At 52.2% G+C, this 15,833-nt stretch overlaps 2 pseudogenes; one reads left to right on the forward strand and one right to left on the reverse strand.

Annotated features, from left to right (window-relative positions):
- The window catches only part of LOC129650346 (rho-related BTB domain-containing protein 2-like), a 150,215-nt pseudogene that overhangs the window by 60,558 nt on the left and 73,824 nt on the right, over positions 1-15,833 (forward strand).
- LOC129650348 (2-hydroxyacyl-CoA lyase 2-like) lies at positions 12,570-14,472 on the reverse strand (annotated as a pseudogene).

The following is a 15,833-nucleotide window of genomic DNA, read 5'->3' on the forward strand; positions in this document are numbered from 1 at the left end:
GGGCTCCATGGTAACAGGGGGGCTGGGCTCAGGCCCATCATCAGGGGTGCACAGAGGGGGGAGGGGCTGCCAAAAAGACGTCAGGGGAGTGTGGTGTGTGGGAGAAGGAAAGCCATGCCCACAGCTCAGGCCCACCGTCAAACATAACCCTGCAAGGATACTGGTTCACAGTCGAACCAAATAGTATAAACTGCTTCAGAAACCACCAGCACTAGGAATGAGCATGTCTTCTAAGTGGGCTTCTGCCTCCTTCACCCCCCAAACAAGTCTCCAGTGAGGCTACTGAAAGGGCACCCCTGAACTCAAAGGTGCCCCCAGAACCCACTCAGGTGAGGAGGACTCACCGCGCTAGCTGCCCCTCACTCTCACCCTGAGCTCGGTCCTCCCTGACTGACTCCCTCACTCGAGCTCAGCAAGGGCTTGACCAACCTCGCTCCAGGCACTTAAAATGAACCCACAGTGGATACAGGAGTTCCGTCAATCTGCTGTGAACTCGCCCTCTTAACTTCGACCCTGGGATGCCAGACAACTCTGCCCCGTGGCGGCTGCACGGTGGAGGTTCAGGGGTGTCCCTGCCTCGAGCCGTGACAGCCAGCGCCTCCCAGACCCAGCCAGGTGCTGCCCCTACCTCCGCGGCCGAGTCTCCCACCCCCTCTCCTGGCCCCACTCCCAGCCTCGCGGCTCTCCACTCACCAGGGCACAGGCCACACTGCTCCTGGCTCAGCCAGGACCTCAGCTCTCAGTTGAGGACCTCGGTCTCCAGGGTGCTTGGGACCCTCTATCCACCCATCTCAGCAATTACAGACTCTGGGAGGGACAGAGTACAGTTTGGGGTCCCGCCCGCAGTTCACCCTGAACACATTCTCTTTTTTTTCGCTTTATCTGCTGGAGTTCTCGGAGATGTCTTTTTAAAACCTCAACTGTTGCTTTCAAAAAGACTGTAAAATCACTGTGCTCAACTTTAAGAATAAAATCTTCATTTTCAACCTTAAAGTCAAACTGGAGGGAAGACTAAAAGCAGTCATTTTTTCAAACTGAAAAAGGAAACACGCATGTGACCACGTCACAGAATACAGTTCACGCAACCCTTGTCTCCTCAGCCTTCTCCTGGACCACCAGCAGCCCGTCATCACAAGGCCTGCCCTGGGCCGTCAGGGGCAGGGGAAGAGGGCAGACCGGCTCCTCTGTCCCCAGGCCACGTGGGCCGCTTGCTCCACCTTCCTCCCAAGTTGAAGTGGCACTGACACAGCCCAGGGAAGCTGGGGATTCTGATCAAAAACACAACCGTGGGTACTAAGCATGGACCTCTGGTTCTTGTTTTCCCCGGTATCAAAGATGATCAATATAATTACTGTGAATTTTACATGTGGCTTCAGATGAGAGAAGACACCCAGGGCTTCCCCACTTCCAGTTACAGACACAGGCAGCTTGTGGGTCAGCCTACCAAGAGCTAGAGAAGCTAAATACACTTTAAAAAGAGGTCCTTAGGCAGCCACAATCCAAGATTTCAAACAAAAGCCCAGTAAGGGAGCTGGACACTGAGAGGGCCACTCCTTCCCTCGTGGCATCTGAACAAAGCTGACTCTTGGAAGAAAAGGCAGGGGAAAAGTCAAGCAGAGGGTACTGGCTAACACAGCTCTGGATGGTTCCTTGGGCTGGGAAGACAAAAATTCGAGCTCAGGCCTGACAAGTCAGTCCGGATGTTAGAGACTAAGCTCCCCAAGAAAAGGGAGGCACAGAAAACGTACCCAACACTCTGCCCAAACCGGCTGAGCGCTGAGTATCAATCACCTCGTGGTGCTCGGGAGACAGATGGTGGGCCTCAGGACTGGCCGAGAAGAGGCCATGGGAGGCATCCCAGGCTTCCAGATGGACATGCTGGAGGGCTCCTCCCTGCGGTCGGGGGGAAGGTGGGTGAAGGCTGCTGAGACTCAGCTTACAAGGACGCCCCAGCCTCAAGTCACTCAGGCCCTGAGTGAACAGACATCTCTGTCCCCACTAGAGGTCTGCCTCAGAGGAACCTCTGGAGAAGACAGCATCACCAGAAACTCTAGGGTTTTCCATAGATAATGTCCAACATGCAACCAAAACAAGCAAAAAGGGTGTAACAACAAACAGGACCAAGAGAAAAAGAACTGAAACCGATCCAGAGATATCAGATGTGTATCAGCATATCAGAGGTATGCTAGAGGTATCAGATGCAAACTTCACCAGTTCAAAAATATACTTGACAAAAGGAAAAATTTCTGAGAATCAAACCCGATTCTAGAACTTTCAAATAACAGTGACTGAATTTAAGAACCCAGTCTCTGGGCTTAACATCAAATTGGACGTAGCTGAAGAGAGGATCAGTGAACTGAAGAACAGATAGGTTAAAAAAAAATATATATATATATATATATAAGAGGGAAAAAAGTATAGAATATAGCGAAGGAGCCTGTTGTTAAACCACATTGTTAAAATGTGGCCCCTCATGGTAGAGAAAAGACAGAAAGGGGAATAAGAAATGCCTCCAGGGGCTGAAACTAAAGAGCCTCTTAATGAAAGTGAAAGAGGAGAGTGAAAAGGCTGGCATAAAACTCAACACTCAAAAAATGAAGATCAGGCATCCAGCCCCATCTGCTGCTGCTGCTGCAAGTCGCTTCAGTCGTGTCCTACTCTGTGCGACCCATAGATGGCAGTCCACCAGGCTCCCCCATCTCTGGGATTCTCCAGGCAAGAACACTGGAGTGGGTTGCCATTTCCTTCTCCAGTGCATGAAAGTGAAAAGTGAAAGTGAAGTCGTTCAGTCGTGTCCGACTCTTAGCGACCCCATGGACTGTAGCCCACCAGGCTCCTCCATCCATGGGATTTTCCAGGCAAGAGTACTGGAGTGGGGTGCCATTGTTTTCTCCTAGATCCATCACTTCATGGCAAATAAATGGGGAAACAATGGAAACAGTGACAGTCTTTATTTGCTTGGGCTCCAAAATTACTGCAGATGGTGAAATTAAAAGACGCTTGCTCCTTGGAAGGAAAGCTATCACAAACCTAGACAGCATATTAGAAAGCAGAGACATTACTTTGCTGACAAAGGTTCATTTAGTCAAACCTATGGTTTTTCCAGTAGTCATGTATGGATGTACGAGTTGGCCCATGAAGAAGGCTGAAGGCCAAAGAATCGATGCTTCTGAACTGTGGTATTAGAGAAAACTCTTGAGAGCCCCGTGGACTTCAAGGAGATCCAACCAGCCAATTCTAAAACAAATCAGTCCTGAATATTCATTGGAAAGACTGATGATGAAGCTCCAATACTTTGGCCACCTGACGCGAAGAACCGACTCATTGGAAAAGATCCTGATGTTGGGGAAGACTGAAGGCAGGAGGAGAAGGGGACGACAGAGGATGAGATGGTTGGATGGCATCACCAACTCGATGGATATGAGTTTGAGCAAGCTCCAGGTATTGGTGATGGACAGAGAAGCCTGGTGTGCTGCAGTCTGGGGGGTTGCAGTGGGTCAGACACCGCGCAACTGAACTGACTGACAGGGACAGTGGCAAGAGTTGGTTCAAGAATCAGAGCATTGGCTCAAAAATGAAAACTACACATTGGTTTCAGCAGCTCTGTGGGTGTCTAAGGGAAGAAGAAAATGTTCAAGCGCTCAGAGGAAAAAAGGAGTGGCTTTTAATGGCACAGCAACACTGAAAGCTGACTTTTCAAGTCAAAGGAAGTCAGAAGATAATGGACTGGCATCTGTAAAATGCTGAATAAGAAATAACCACCAACCTGGAATTCTATACTCAACAAAAACACTCTTCGAAAGTGAAAGCAAAATGAAGACTTTTAGGGCAAATGGAAATGAGACAACTCATCACCCACAGGCATGAACTAAAAAAATATCAAGGCAGTGCTTTGGGAGAAAGAAAAGTAGTCTCTGACTGAAATATAAAAAACAAGGAAAGACCAACAATGAGGTAACTGTGAGGGTAAATATTAACTCTACAATGATGATAACGCCAAAAATATATCTAAAATTTTAAAGGATAACAGTGACAAGGAGGAAACAGTCGTGTCAGGGAGGCAGTAAAAGTGCTAAGTTAGACTTAAATGTAAAACACACGCTGTGTGTGCGAATGTGCCCCCAACAACCTGACAGAGGAGCACAGAACCAGAGAAACACCTCACACTTCTAAAGGACGGCAAGAGAAAGGAGCACAGACTAGGTGGGGCGAACAGAAGACACACAGTCACATGGCATCTACAGACTGAAATATCAACACTATAAATAGAGCAAATATTCTCATTAAAGGATAAAAAGTGTCAAACTGAGTAAAATGAAAACTATACACTATTCACAGAGGTACATGTTAAGATGGAAGACCACAGACAGGTGAAAGTAAAAGATACCCAGGCCAACAAGGACAGAAAACTGACGTGGCAATATCACCGTCAAATAGTGTCTAAAGTAAGAGGCATTACTAGTGATAGAGAGGAGCATCTCACACTAATACAAGTTCAGTCTACCAAGAAGATGAGGATTCTAAATTTGAATGTACCTAATAACATAACCTCAAAATATCAATACATAAAAACTGACAGAAATAGAAAAGGAGTAACAGCCAAGTTCATAATTGCAGTGGGAGACATTAAAGACACATATCCCATGCAGCTGGGCTCCCTGGTACGTAGTCACCTGCAGCCACGAAGTACCTGAAATGCGACTGGCTCGACAATGAGATGTGCTGCAAGCATGAAACACACACTGGATTTGAAAGGCTTAGCATGAAAAAATGAATGTAAAATATTTCATTAGGTTTTATTGTGTTGATTACACAGTGAAATAATCATATGTTGAGAGTGTAAAAATAAAATATATTACAGGTAATTTCGCCTACTTCTGCTTTATTCAACATGGCTACTGAAATCTGAATTACGATTGAGAAACCTGATCTAACTGATAGGCACGTAACACTGCATTCCTACTGATACATATTATTTCAAGAGCCCAAGGACATATAACAAAATGAATATGTATTGGGTCCTTAGGAAAGCTCGAATTATTTCAAAGCACTGAACTAATGCAGGGTATACTTACGGATTGCAATGGGCTGATGGTTTATGTGCCCTCAAATTTCGCCCTGCACGTGGTGATGATCCTAGGAGGCAGGGACTCTGGGAGGGGTCAGGTCAGGAGGGAATGGGCTCCCGTGCTGCGAGGACAGGGAGAAGCAGCAGGCAGTCTAGGAACCAGGAAACAGGCCTCACCAGACGTGGCACCTGCTGGTGATCTTGGGACTCTGCAGCCTCCAGGACTATAAGAAACAACTTTCTGTTTATCAGCTAGTCTATGGTATTTATAACCGTAGCCCCAAAAGACTAAGACGGGGCTCTTCATGGAATTCATAGAGATCAAAAAAGGGTCACTAGAAAAACCTCCCCAAACATTGGGAACATAAATGACATACTTCTTGTAGAATTTCATGAATAATCTTTAAAAACACAATGTAAATTAGAAAATACTTTTACATAAAAGATAATGAAAATTTGGCTTATTCAAGCTTGTGGGACCCAGTGAACTGTGTTTAGATGGTAACTTAAAGCCTTAAACACATATACTGGAAAAGAAGGAAGGCTAAAATCAATTGAGCCTCTCCCTCAAGAAACCAGAAAAAAAAGCATAGCCAACGAAACACAAGGCAGATGGAAGAAAAAGGAGTAGAAAATAAGGAAACATAAAGCAAATATGAAATTTTTTTAAAACAAAGCCAAAAGTTGGCTCTTTGAAAGGACGGATAAAACTGATAAACCCCTAGACAGACTGATTAAGAAAAAGTGACAAAGCACAAATCACCAGTATCAAGGATTTTTAAAAGGGGAGACAACACATCTTGCAGATAAGAAAGATATCATGAACCACAGTTCACTTACTAATAGGAGAGTCTGCTGCCTAGCAAAGGGGAAATGCTTTACCTAAATATACCCAAGAAGACATACAAAATCAGAACATTTTATTTGCATGAAAAAAAAAAATCTGAAATTAAAAGCCTCCCCACAATGAAACCAACTGGTTTTGCCAATCAATTCTTCCAAAAATCTAGGGACAAAAACAGCAAGCTCACAGGAACTCTCAGGGTAAACAAGGAACACTCTCCACCTTGTCTTATAAGACTAGCATACTGCTACTGCTGCTAAGTCACTTCAGTCGTGTCCGACTCTGTGTGACCACATAGACGGCAGCCCACCAGGCTCCCCCGTCCCTGGGATTCTCCAGGCAAGAACACTGGAGTGGGTTGCCATTTCCATCTCCAATGCAGGAAAGTGAAAAGTGAAAGTGAAGTCGATCAGTCCTGTCGGACTCTTAGCGGAGTCTTAGGACTGCAGCCTACCAGGCTCCTCCGTCCATGAGATTTTCCAGGCAAGAGTACTGGAGTGGGGTGCCATTGCCTTCTCCATGGATTATAAGAACTTTAAACATACACAAACACACAGAGTTAACTGTGTGAGGCGATGCATATGTTGGGCAATCATTCCATGATGTCTATGGGCATCAAGTCATCACAATGTAGACCTGAAATACACAAAAACTGTATCTGTCAGTGACTCCTTAGTGAAGCTAGGGTTCTAAAATCAGGGCCTGGCACCTTATAGCTGGCAGGTGTGGGAACTCGGGTTCATGTGCAGGCTGTACACACTCTTAATCACAGGTGAGACCTGAAGCAACCAAGCCACTCTCCATTTTTCTTTTTCTGTTTTTCTTTGTTCCCCTTGCCATTTGTGTTTAACAGATTCCCAGTATGGAGTGAGCAGCGTCAATGCAGCAATAATGTTCCCCATCTAAGGCAGGAGCCTGTAACACCAGCAGACTTCCCAATCGCCCAGAGAGTAACTGGGGTGCTGCATCACACACAAAAAAGCAAAGAAACACAACATTTCCCGAGACAGAGCTGCCCAACGGCAGTGGGGACTATGGTCCACCAGATGTCCCAAGGGGACCCCCAGGGGCTAGGAGCCCACGCTGGGCCCCCCAGCTTGAGGCCACACTTGCCTTTCCACCATTCTGAAGGTCCTGGCAGAAGAAAGCCAGGCCATGGAAGGGGGATGGTGTGGCCGGGCCGTGGCACTCAGGGCAGGACTGACTTGGGTCTGTGCTGGGCTCCACATCCAGTCACCACTACCCTTGGAGTGTACAAAGTTCTTGGGATCATTGTAGGTTTCTGGCAAAAAGCAATGGAGCCAAAGTCACTTAGGATGGTTTTTAAGGACAAAACCTCACTGAAGATTCACTCAGTGCCAGCCTCGCCCCTACTGAGATGCACACTCCTGGTGGGGAGTGTGGGTGGGGAGTCTGGAGGCCACAGAACCGCAGGGGCCTCGAGCCTTGGCGTGGGCATGGGGAGGGCCAAGAGGCTCGGGGAGGGGACAGGGTCAGGGCCCTTGCAATGGACCGCCACCAAATGCTGGACAAAGACAAGAAATAACAAACCCCACACCTTAAAGTTCCTAAAGAGCCAAGAAGGCCCAGAAGAGTGACCAGGACTGTGCCGTCCGAGGTGGGGGAGGGGAGGGGGGAGGCTTGCCCATGGCAGACTGGATGGGGTTCAACCTCTGCTCCCAGCTCAACTCATTGGAACAGCGACCTCACCACAGTCATTCCCAGCACTTTCCTTTTAGAAGGAAGAAGGGAATCACAGGACAAGCAAAAACTTGCCCGAGGGGGATTCCTGGTGGTCGAGGATGCCAAGGCTCCCTCTTCGTCCCCACGGCTGCCTGAGCCGGCGTGTTGTGTGTCACGGTCACCCGTTTCTGCTAAAGGGCAGCCACCTAGGTTGTTGGAAGGTTGGCCTCAGTGAGGCCGAGCCTGGGGTCCCTAGCTGCCCCCAGAGGGCTCCTGGGCAGCACACCTCTCCAGCCCACCCTGACCCCACAGCTGCCGCCCACCACAGAGGGCCCTGTCACTGCCATCAGGGAACTATGGGTGCCAAGTCTCAGGCCCGAGGGTGGTGTGGGAGCCTCCATGGCATCCTGTGTGTACACCCGTCCCCGGCTCATGGTCCAGCAGGAGCTGCGGGGAGCATGTGTGCACGGCAGGTACACACAGGATGGCTCCCGAGCACCGCCGGGCCAGGAAGCCACGGAGCCCCAGTGGGAGGCCTGGGCCGGACTTCTGACTACCACAGGGGCCTGGTCAACTTCCCCCCTGTGCCCTCGGCTTCCTCAGCTCCAATGATAATACCACCACTCAGAGGGCCTCTGATGCCAGGGCTCCTCTGTTCTCCCCAGACGTGTTCAAGGCACGTGATGCCTGGTCAGTCCCTAATGACCGGGTGCATTCTTGGCAGCCCTGGGTTCCTGTCTGCTCTTCCTGTTGGCACTGGGGTCCCACATGGGTGTGAGCTGGAATGATGGTTCCAGGCTGGGTCTGTCTGCTTAGGTGACCGACGGGCCCCCCAAGAGGGAGTGTCTGGCACGGGGTGGGCCTCACCCCCTCCTTCTCCTGATCGGCGCCAGGACAACCCTCCTTCCAGTTCCCAGAGTTGGAAGACAGGGGCCCTTTCTGGGTCACCTGAACGTGTCATCTCACGGGAGCCTTGATTGATGATATTTGCTGAGTGATCCAGGGGGCCGGGGGGACAGTCCTGCTGAGCTCCTACTGTGTGCTGGCCAAGGATGTTCCTGCGGTCCTTCCCCAACCTCTGGCAGCATCCTCGAGTTCATTTTAATACTCATGGACGAGGGGGCAGGCTGGAACTGCCACTGGCGGCTGACCCTGACTTGCTCACGCCTGCCCTCCACCTGGACAGCTCCCGAAGGCGACAGCAAAGTGCTCAGTCCCTGGGCAAGGGTCTGCAGGGAGGCATTTCTGCACTGTGGTTCCTGCTGACCATGTCTGCACCCCCCGGGAGGAGCGGTCACATGGGGTGCTGGCATAAGCATGCCTTCTACACATCCTGGACATGGTACCCTCGACTGTCTCCAGTAAACCAGGACCCAGAACGCGGTCTCTGAGGGAGCTCGGGCTGCAGGACTGGCTAGGGCGGACTTACCCCTCAGCTTCGGCATAGGGTCTGGCTCTCAAGGCCTGGCTTGTTGAAGGAATAAAAGACATGTATTCATTCACACTTCTGCTTTGATGATTGGTGGGTAGGTTACTCAGATCCACCCTCTCATGGAAAACAACAACAACAAAAAGTGTCACGCCTTTAAGTTGCTGAAGACCTGAGAAGACCCAGAGGGGCAACTGCCAAGAGGAAGAGTCTAAGAGAAGACCCCTCCCTCCCCATGGAGCTGGACTCCCAGGAGACGACACTTTCAGGTGACCCAGAAACCACCTCCCTCCTCCAGCCACGGGAATTACAAGGAAGGTGGTTCTGGTGCTGAGCAGGAGAAGGAGCGGGTGAGGACCCCAGGGGGTCCAGGCATGTCACCTTGGTTCAAGGTGATCCTATCCATAACACCCTCAGATGAGTGGAGAATGCAAGTGCCAAGTCTTTCTGGATAAAGACACCTTCTTCCCAGGCTTGGGAACTGCCCCACGGGTTATGGAAGGGTGGTGGCCATTGTGGAAGAGCATCAGGCACACCAGGATGAAAGACAGCTGGAGGAGAACCAGCAGAAGTGACCCCTCAGCTTCGGGATTCTGAGAGGATTTGATGGATAATAAATCTAATCAATCAGCTAAGCTCACCTCATTTAGAGAAATAAACCTCAAGATAGAAAGGTCCTGTACAGGACAGGAAACCATTAAAGAAAATCACACAGCCAACTTGGAAGAGAACCAAACAGAACGCGCAGAAATAAAGAAGCGTCACAACGAGAAGCGAAAATACAACAGACACGTTTGAAGACACTTGACCTCTTCAGGAAAAGGAGACACGTGGCCACACAGCAGGGGCATGCTGATAACGTATGCAGCCCCCTGCCCAACCCCTTGCTCTCCAGGAAGGAAAACCAACTCTGATCTGTAGCTACATCATTTGCCAATTTCCGTGGTGTAAATACTCCTGCCGTGGCCTGTTTCATGTACCAAAGGGTTAACACCCAGCTGGCAGAATTCCCCATGAGCCAGAAAGAGCTGACTCTGGCACACAATGACCTAGAGACATGGGAGGACGTCAGAACCACAACCAGAGGGTCACAGATTTCAGCCTGACTACCTGGGACCGGGAAGAGCCGTCCTTAGGAACTCTAAAGACAAGACTCTTAAAACATGTCCAGAATTCACTTTATAACTTTGCCATTTCCTTCTCCAGTTTATAACAAGTACGCTTCCACAAAACCAAGAGAGGCCCAAAGGAAGCCAGGTGGGGTGTATAAAAGCCTCAGCACTTAAGACTCAAGAGACATAAAAACGTTATGGCCAAAGAAATGAATGTGTAATGGTGGAATTATGAATACAGATATGAATAGCTTCGGGACTAGACAATGGCCCCTGAAACCTCACTGTAGGAGAGGCTCATGGCATAGGCACTAAGCCTGGGGGTAGGAGTGAGATGGGGGCTGAAGACCACATTTTGTTGTTGTTCAGTCACTAAGTCACATCCAACTTTTGAGACCCCCTGGACTGCAACACACCAGGCTTCCCTGTCCTTCACCACCTCCCAGAGCTCACTCAAACTCATGTCCATGGACTCAGTGATGCCATCCAACCATCTCATCCTCTGAAACCCCCTTTTCCTCCTGCCCTCGATCTTTCCCAGCATCAGGGTCTTCCAATGAGTCAGCTCTTCACACCAGTTGGCCAAAGTATTGGAGCTTCAGGTTCAGCATCAGTCCTTCCAATGAATATTCAGGGTTGATTTCCTTTAGGATTTACTGGTTTGATGTCCTTGCAGTCCAAGGGACTCTCAAGAGTCTTCTCCAACAACAGAGCTCAAAAGCATCAATTATTTGGTGCTCAGCCCTCTCTGTAGTCCAGTTCTCACGGTTCAGGGAAAAGAGTCTTGACACGAGGACCCAGCACCCAGGTTCAAGTGCTGGCTCTGCCCCTGTCGGGCCCAGTGGCCTTGATCTCCTTGCCCCACCTCTCAGAGCCTCAGTGCCTTCCCTCGGTAAAGGGATCTGACCCCTGTACCACAGGCCAGGTCAGGATGCCCACAGAGGGTGGGGTGGGGATGCGGCTTTGCATCCAGGCTGACAAGTCCCTGAGAACATCTGTTGCTGCATTATCCTTACATACGGAGTTGTTGAAATTAGACTTGAGGTGCCTCCAAGTCGAGAACCCCCACCCCAATGTCCAGGCTATGAGGAGGGACCCCTGCCCCCCAACTCCATGCTTATCACCACACTTAGCCAAGTCTGGGAACTGTCTCGGACACCAGCTCATGCCCACTAGGCCTCAGCTGGAAACTGCAAGAAACATCCCCCTCTCCCCTGTTCCATGTCCATGGCAACCCTTCCCACCCCCAGCAGATGAAAGCCCCTCCATTCTAAGATGGAAAAACCAAGGTCCCAAGTGGGGAAGCCACTTGCCTGAGGCTGCTCAGCCCCCAGGAAGTGGCCAGGCTGGGTCTGGACCCAGACACGTGGCCTCAGAGGGGCTGTGCGGGGTCTGAGCCTCCCTGGGAGCTCAGGTACCCTCACCGCCTGATCAGCCATCCTGGAGTCTGGTGTGGAGGCGGCTCCCATCCTCCAGCAGGTAGTTGCTCGCTTGCTTTTCAAAAAACAATATCCACGAAGACGGGAAACAGATACCGCCACGGCCCACACCAGCTCCGGGGAGGAATGAGGAGAAACTACAGCGTGCCAGCCCTGGGGTGCCGTGGCAAGCCCTGAACTGCAGCTTGAAAGTAAACTGACCGTGTAGGGTTCACGTGTCTGCGGCCTTAACAATTCTGCCAAATCTGGAGTCAAGTTCAACATCAGGGAGGTGTGGACCTCCGTCACCCCAGTACACAGCCCCAGTACACAGCTGGGTGTTTCCTGTGTGGCCTTTTCGGCAATTACCAGTGGACATAAAAATGCCCTGGCTTTGAGTTTGCGCTTGAAAAATGCTGATGGGTTTCAGTTACAAGGAAACATGTTGGCCCACAAGCTGCTCCTTTTTTTTTTTTTTTTTTTTTTGAGTACTTGGGCCCCCATGGACCAGACGTGGTTGATTCAGTGTGTGAGAAAGGAAGCTGCAATACTTTGGCCACCTGATGCAAAAGAGCCAATTCATTGGAAAAGACCCTGTTGCTGGGAAAGATGGAAGGCAAAAGGAGAAGAAGGCAGCAGAGGATGAGGTGGTTAGATAGCATCACCGACTTAATGGACATGAATTTGAGCAAACTATGGGAGTTAGTGGAGGGATGGAGGAGCCTGGCGTGCTGCAGTCCATGAAGTCACGAAGAGATGGACACGACGTAGCGACTGAACAAGTGAGGAGGGGAGAAAGGACACAGGTGAGCTCACAAATAGGCCCAAGGACTCCCCAGGGCTGTCAGAGCCTCTCTTAGCTCTGACTCCTTCCAGCCCCTCCCTGTCCTCAGGGAAGACTGCAGGGTCACTGGGCCTCATGGCTTAGGCCCAGGGCAGGCAAGGATGAAACTCCAAGCCAGCTAGGCACAGTCCAGGGGTGGGAAGAGAGCCAAGAGCACTGACCCACGAGGCCCTACATGGCAATGGAGCCATCCTGGAGTCCGTGCTCCCGACGAGGATGCTGACCACAGCCGGGGGGCTCTCTTGGCACCGCTGCTGGGCGTCACGCACCCTGACCACCTGATCCTCACTCTTGCGTGAGAGCAGCAAGCCCTGGGCCCCCAGTCCCTGGGCTGCCTTGTGATAATCAGTGTAAGCCAGGCTACAGGCCACATTGCTGCCCAGAGAGGGCACCTGCTCCCTGGAAATCTGGGTCCAGCCAGCATCATTTCCTATCAAGGCCATCACTGGGATCTTGTGTCCAACGAAGGTGTCAAATTCGATTAGGCTATAGCCAAACGCTCCATCCCCAAACAGGCACCAGACCTCAGCATCCGGCCGACACAGTTTGGCCCCAAGCGCAAATCCGGCACCAACCCCCAGAGTCCCGAAGGCCCCAGGATCAAGCCAACACAAGGGCCCACGGGGCTGCACCAGGTAGGCAGCTGTGCCCACAAAGTCCCCGCCATCGACCACCAGGATGGAGTTGTCAGGCAGAGTGTCCTCCACCAGCTGCAGGACCCGCACCGGGTTAAGATGCTGGGCTACGGGCATCACTGCCTTCTCCCGAAAGTTCTGCTCCTTCTGTTGGTCAGTTTGCCGAAGCTCCTCTGCCCAGTCTGAGGCCCACATCCGACCCTGGAGGCCCTCCACCAGCTTCACCACGAGGAGCCCACATCTCCCTGCACAGCCTCTTGGGGCTTCCAGAAAATGTCTGAGTTGATCAGCATCTCCTTCCGGTCACGGTTGACAACAATGAGTTTGCTGCTGCAGCTGAGGACACGCCCACAACAGGCAGAAGTCACACACTGCTCCTGCCAGGACAACCACATCTGCCTTCAGGGCGGCCCTGTGGTTCTGCCGGAAGTGGAGGGGCTGGCTGCGGCCCAGCAGTCCCTGTGCCATCCCCGCCAGGAAGCAAGGGATGCCCAGGGTCTCCACGGCAACCCGAAGTTTGTCTGAGGATGTCGAAGGCAGCAGGGCCTGGCTCCCAATTAGCATGAGGGGCCTTTTGGCCCGACTCAAGATCTCCACATATTGCTGAACCTGCTGGGGGGAGGCCTGGGGAATGTCCAGGGGCAGAGGCCCCTCAGGCTGAGGCTCCCAAGCTCCTGCAAAGAGGTTGGCCAGGGAATTCGCTAAGTACCAGTGGACCACTCGACTCATGAGGCCCTTGGGCGGCTTACCTGGCACCATCTCCTTCTGAAGGAGGAAGTAGGGGTACAGCACGTCCAGAGACAGTTCCACAAACACCGGGTCGGCGGTGCCCGACTGTGCAGCGGCCATCGCGGTGCTCAGGGTGGGGATGAAATCCCGCACTCTCCACACAGAAGCACAAAACTTGCAGAGCGGCCTGAACAGGGCTATCTGATCAACTGCCTGGAGTGCACCCTGATTCGGCAGCAGGGTGCTGGCCCCACCACCCAGGAGCAGGACTGGGGACTGGGCTACCGAGCATTCTTCACCGCAGTCGCTGCGTTGGTGAGGCCGGGGCCGGCCGTCACTGCTGCCACGCCCACCGTCCCGGTCAGGTGGGCTACAGCATCAGCGGCAAAGACAGCTGTGATTTCGTGGCGGGTGTCCGCCACGCGGATGCCCAACTTCTCACAGGCCACCAGCAGTGGCGAAATGTGCCCGCCGACCAGCGTGAAAAGGAAGCACACACCGTGGGCCTTCAGCACGGCTGCCACATTCTCCCCACCATGCCGGATGCTTGCCGTGTCCACCTTGTGCATCAACTGATAGAAGAGCCCCAGGCGGTGAGCGGCGCCCAGCAAGGCGGCCACTAGCGTCCCGAAGGCCAGGAGCAGGAAAGAGGAGAAGCAGCCCCAAGTTGGGGCGGCAGCTGCCGTGGTCTCCATGAGCTGACACCTGCTTCTCAATGGGTCGGCGGGAAGCCCCGCCTCTCTTTGATATCAAGGACCCGAATCTTCGTCCTAGTGGTGAGACCACCCCACGACTACACCCCCAAGTCAGTGTGCCCCTTCTCCTGAAGCCGAACCCTCCGCTGCAGCGAGTGCCTGGACTTCAATCTGACTCCGGACCCCAGGCCCTGAGTCAAGGTCAGATCGTTTCAGGATGCTCCTCCTACCCCCGTGGCACTTTACCCTTCATCCATAGGAAATGGCGCTGGCTCCAGAGGAATTCCCCACAAGCTGCTCTTGTCCGTTTCCTGGGAACCCTGGCCACTAACCCCACCACCATCGGAGGGACAGAGCAGTGGGGGATGGGCGGAAGAGGCGCTTCTGCAGAAGGCAGGCCTGGGCCGCCTGCCTCCAGGACCTTTCCCCACCATTTCCATCCTGTCTGCCCCCCAGGGGTCTCTGACATGACACCCCTCCTGGACCTTCATGCATGAAACTGACTTCGGGGCCATCTTCTGGATCAAGGTGTCAGATCCTAATTTGACAATGAGGGCCCCTCTTGTGGGTGGGTGGGGAAGCAATTTTTAAGCTGAGTTCCTCTGGGCCCACAGTGCCTGGCAGAGGGTGGGGGGCAAGTGGATCACCTGTGGTCACAGCCAGTCAGCCAGGCTCAGCCTCCATCTGTCCTATACGCAAAGTTATGAGCACATTTCTTCCAGACCCACCACTTCCTCCTCCACTGGGTTCCTGGCCGGGGCACCCAGTGTTGTGTACAGGTCTCTGTCTGGGGTACCTCTGGGGCACTGGACAGGGGATCGGGGACTTGCGTGGACAGTGTCGGGGGGGGGGCTTCCTTGGGGAAGTTTCTGACAGCTCCTGGGAAACAGGCCTGCACGTTCCTTGCACCTCTAAGCATGGACCAGGGTCATCAGTTTATACACCCTGGGAGCAGGTGAGAAGCGCACTGTGGGGCACTCCTAGACCTGCTAAAAGTCAGAACCTGCATCTTGACGACCTCAGGGGCTTCCATGCACAGCTGGGGACCCTGCACTGAGGCAGCCAGGCCAAGGCTTGGTCCCCGACAGACCACCTACCCTGCTCAGCCCTCCAACCACGCACCATGTCTCCCCCACCCATGGCTGTACTCGAGGGGTCCCGTGTGAGCTCCCCCTACTCCTGGGATAACCGCTCGTGTGTAAGGGCTCAGCTTTGTGGCAGGGTGAATGGTGCCCTCCAAAAGAGACCCACATCCCAACTCCCCATATTTGCCAGGGGGCCTTTTTTTGGAAATGGGGTCTTTGCAGATGAAATCAAGTTAGATAAGGTTACAGTGGATTAGGTGGGCCTTATGCAGGATGATGGGTGTCTTTATA

This window comes from Bubalus kerabau, chromosome 4 (assembly GCF_029407905.1).
Source record: "Bubalus kerabau isolate K-KA32 ecotype Philippines breed swamp buffalo chromosome 4, PCC_UOA_SB_1v2, whole genome shotgun sequence".
Taxonomy (NCBI): domain Eukaryota; kingdom Metazoa; phylum Chordata; class Mammalia; order Artiodactyla; family Bovidae; genus Bubalus; species Bubalus kerabau.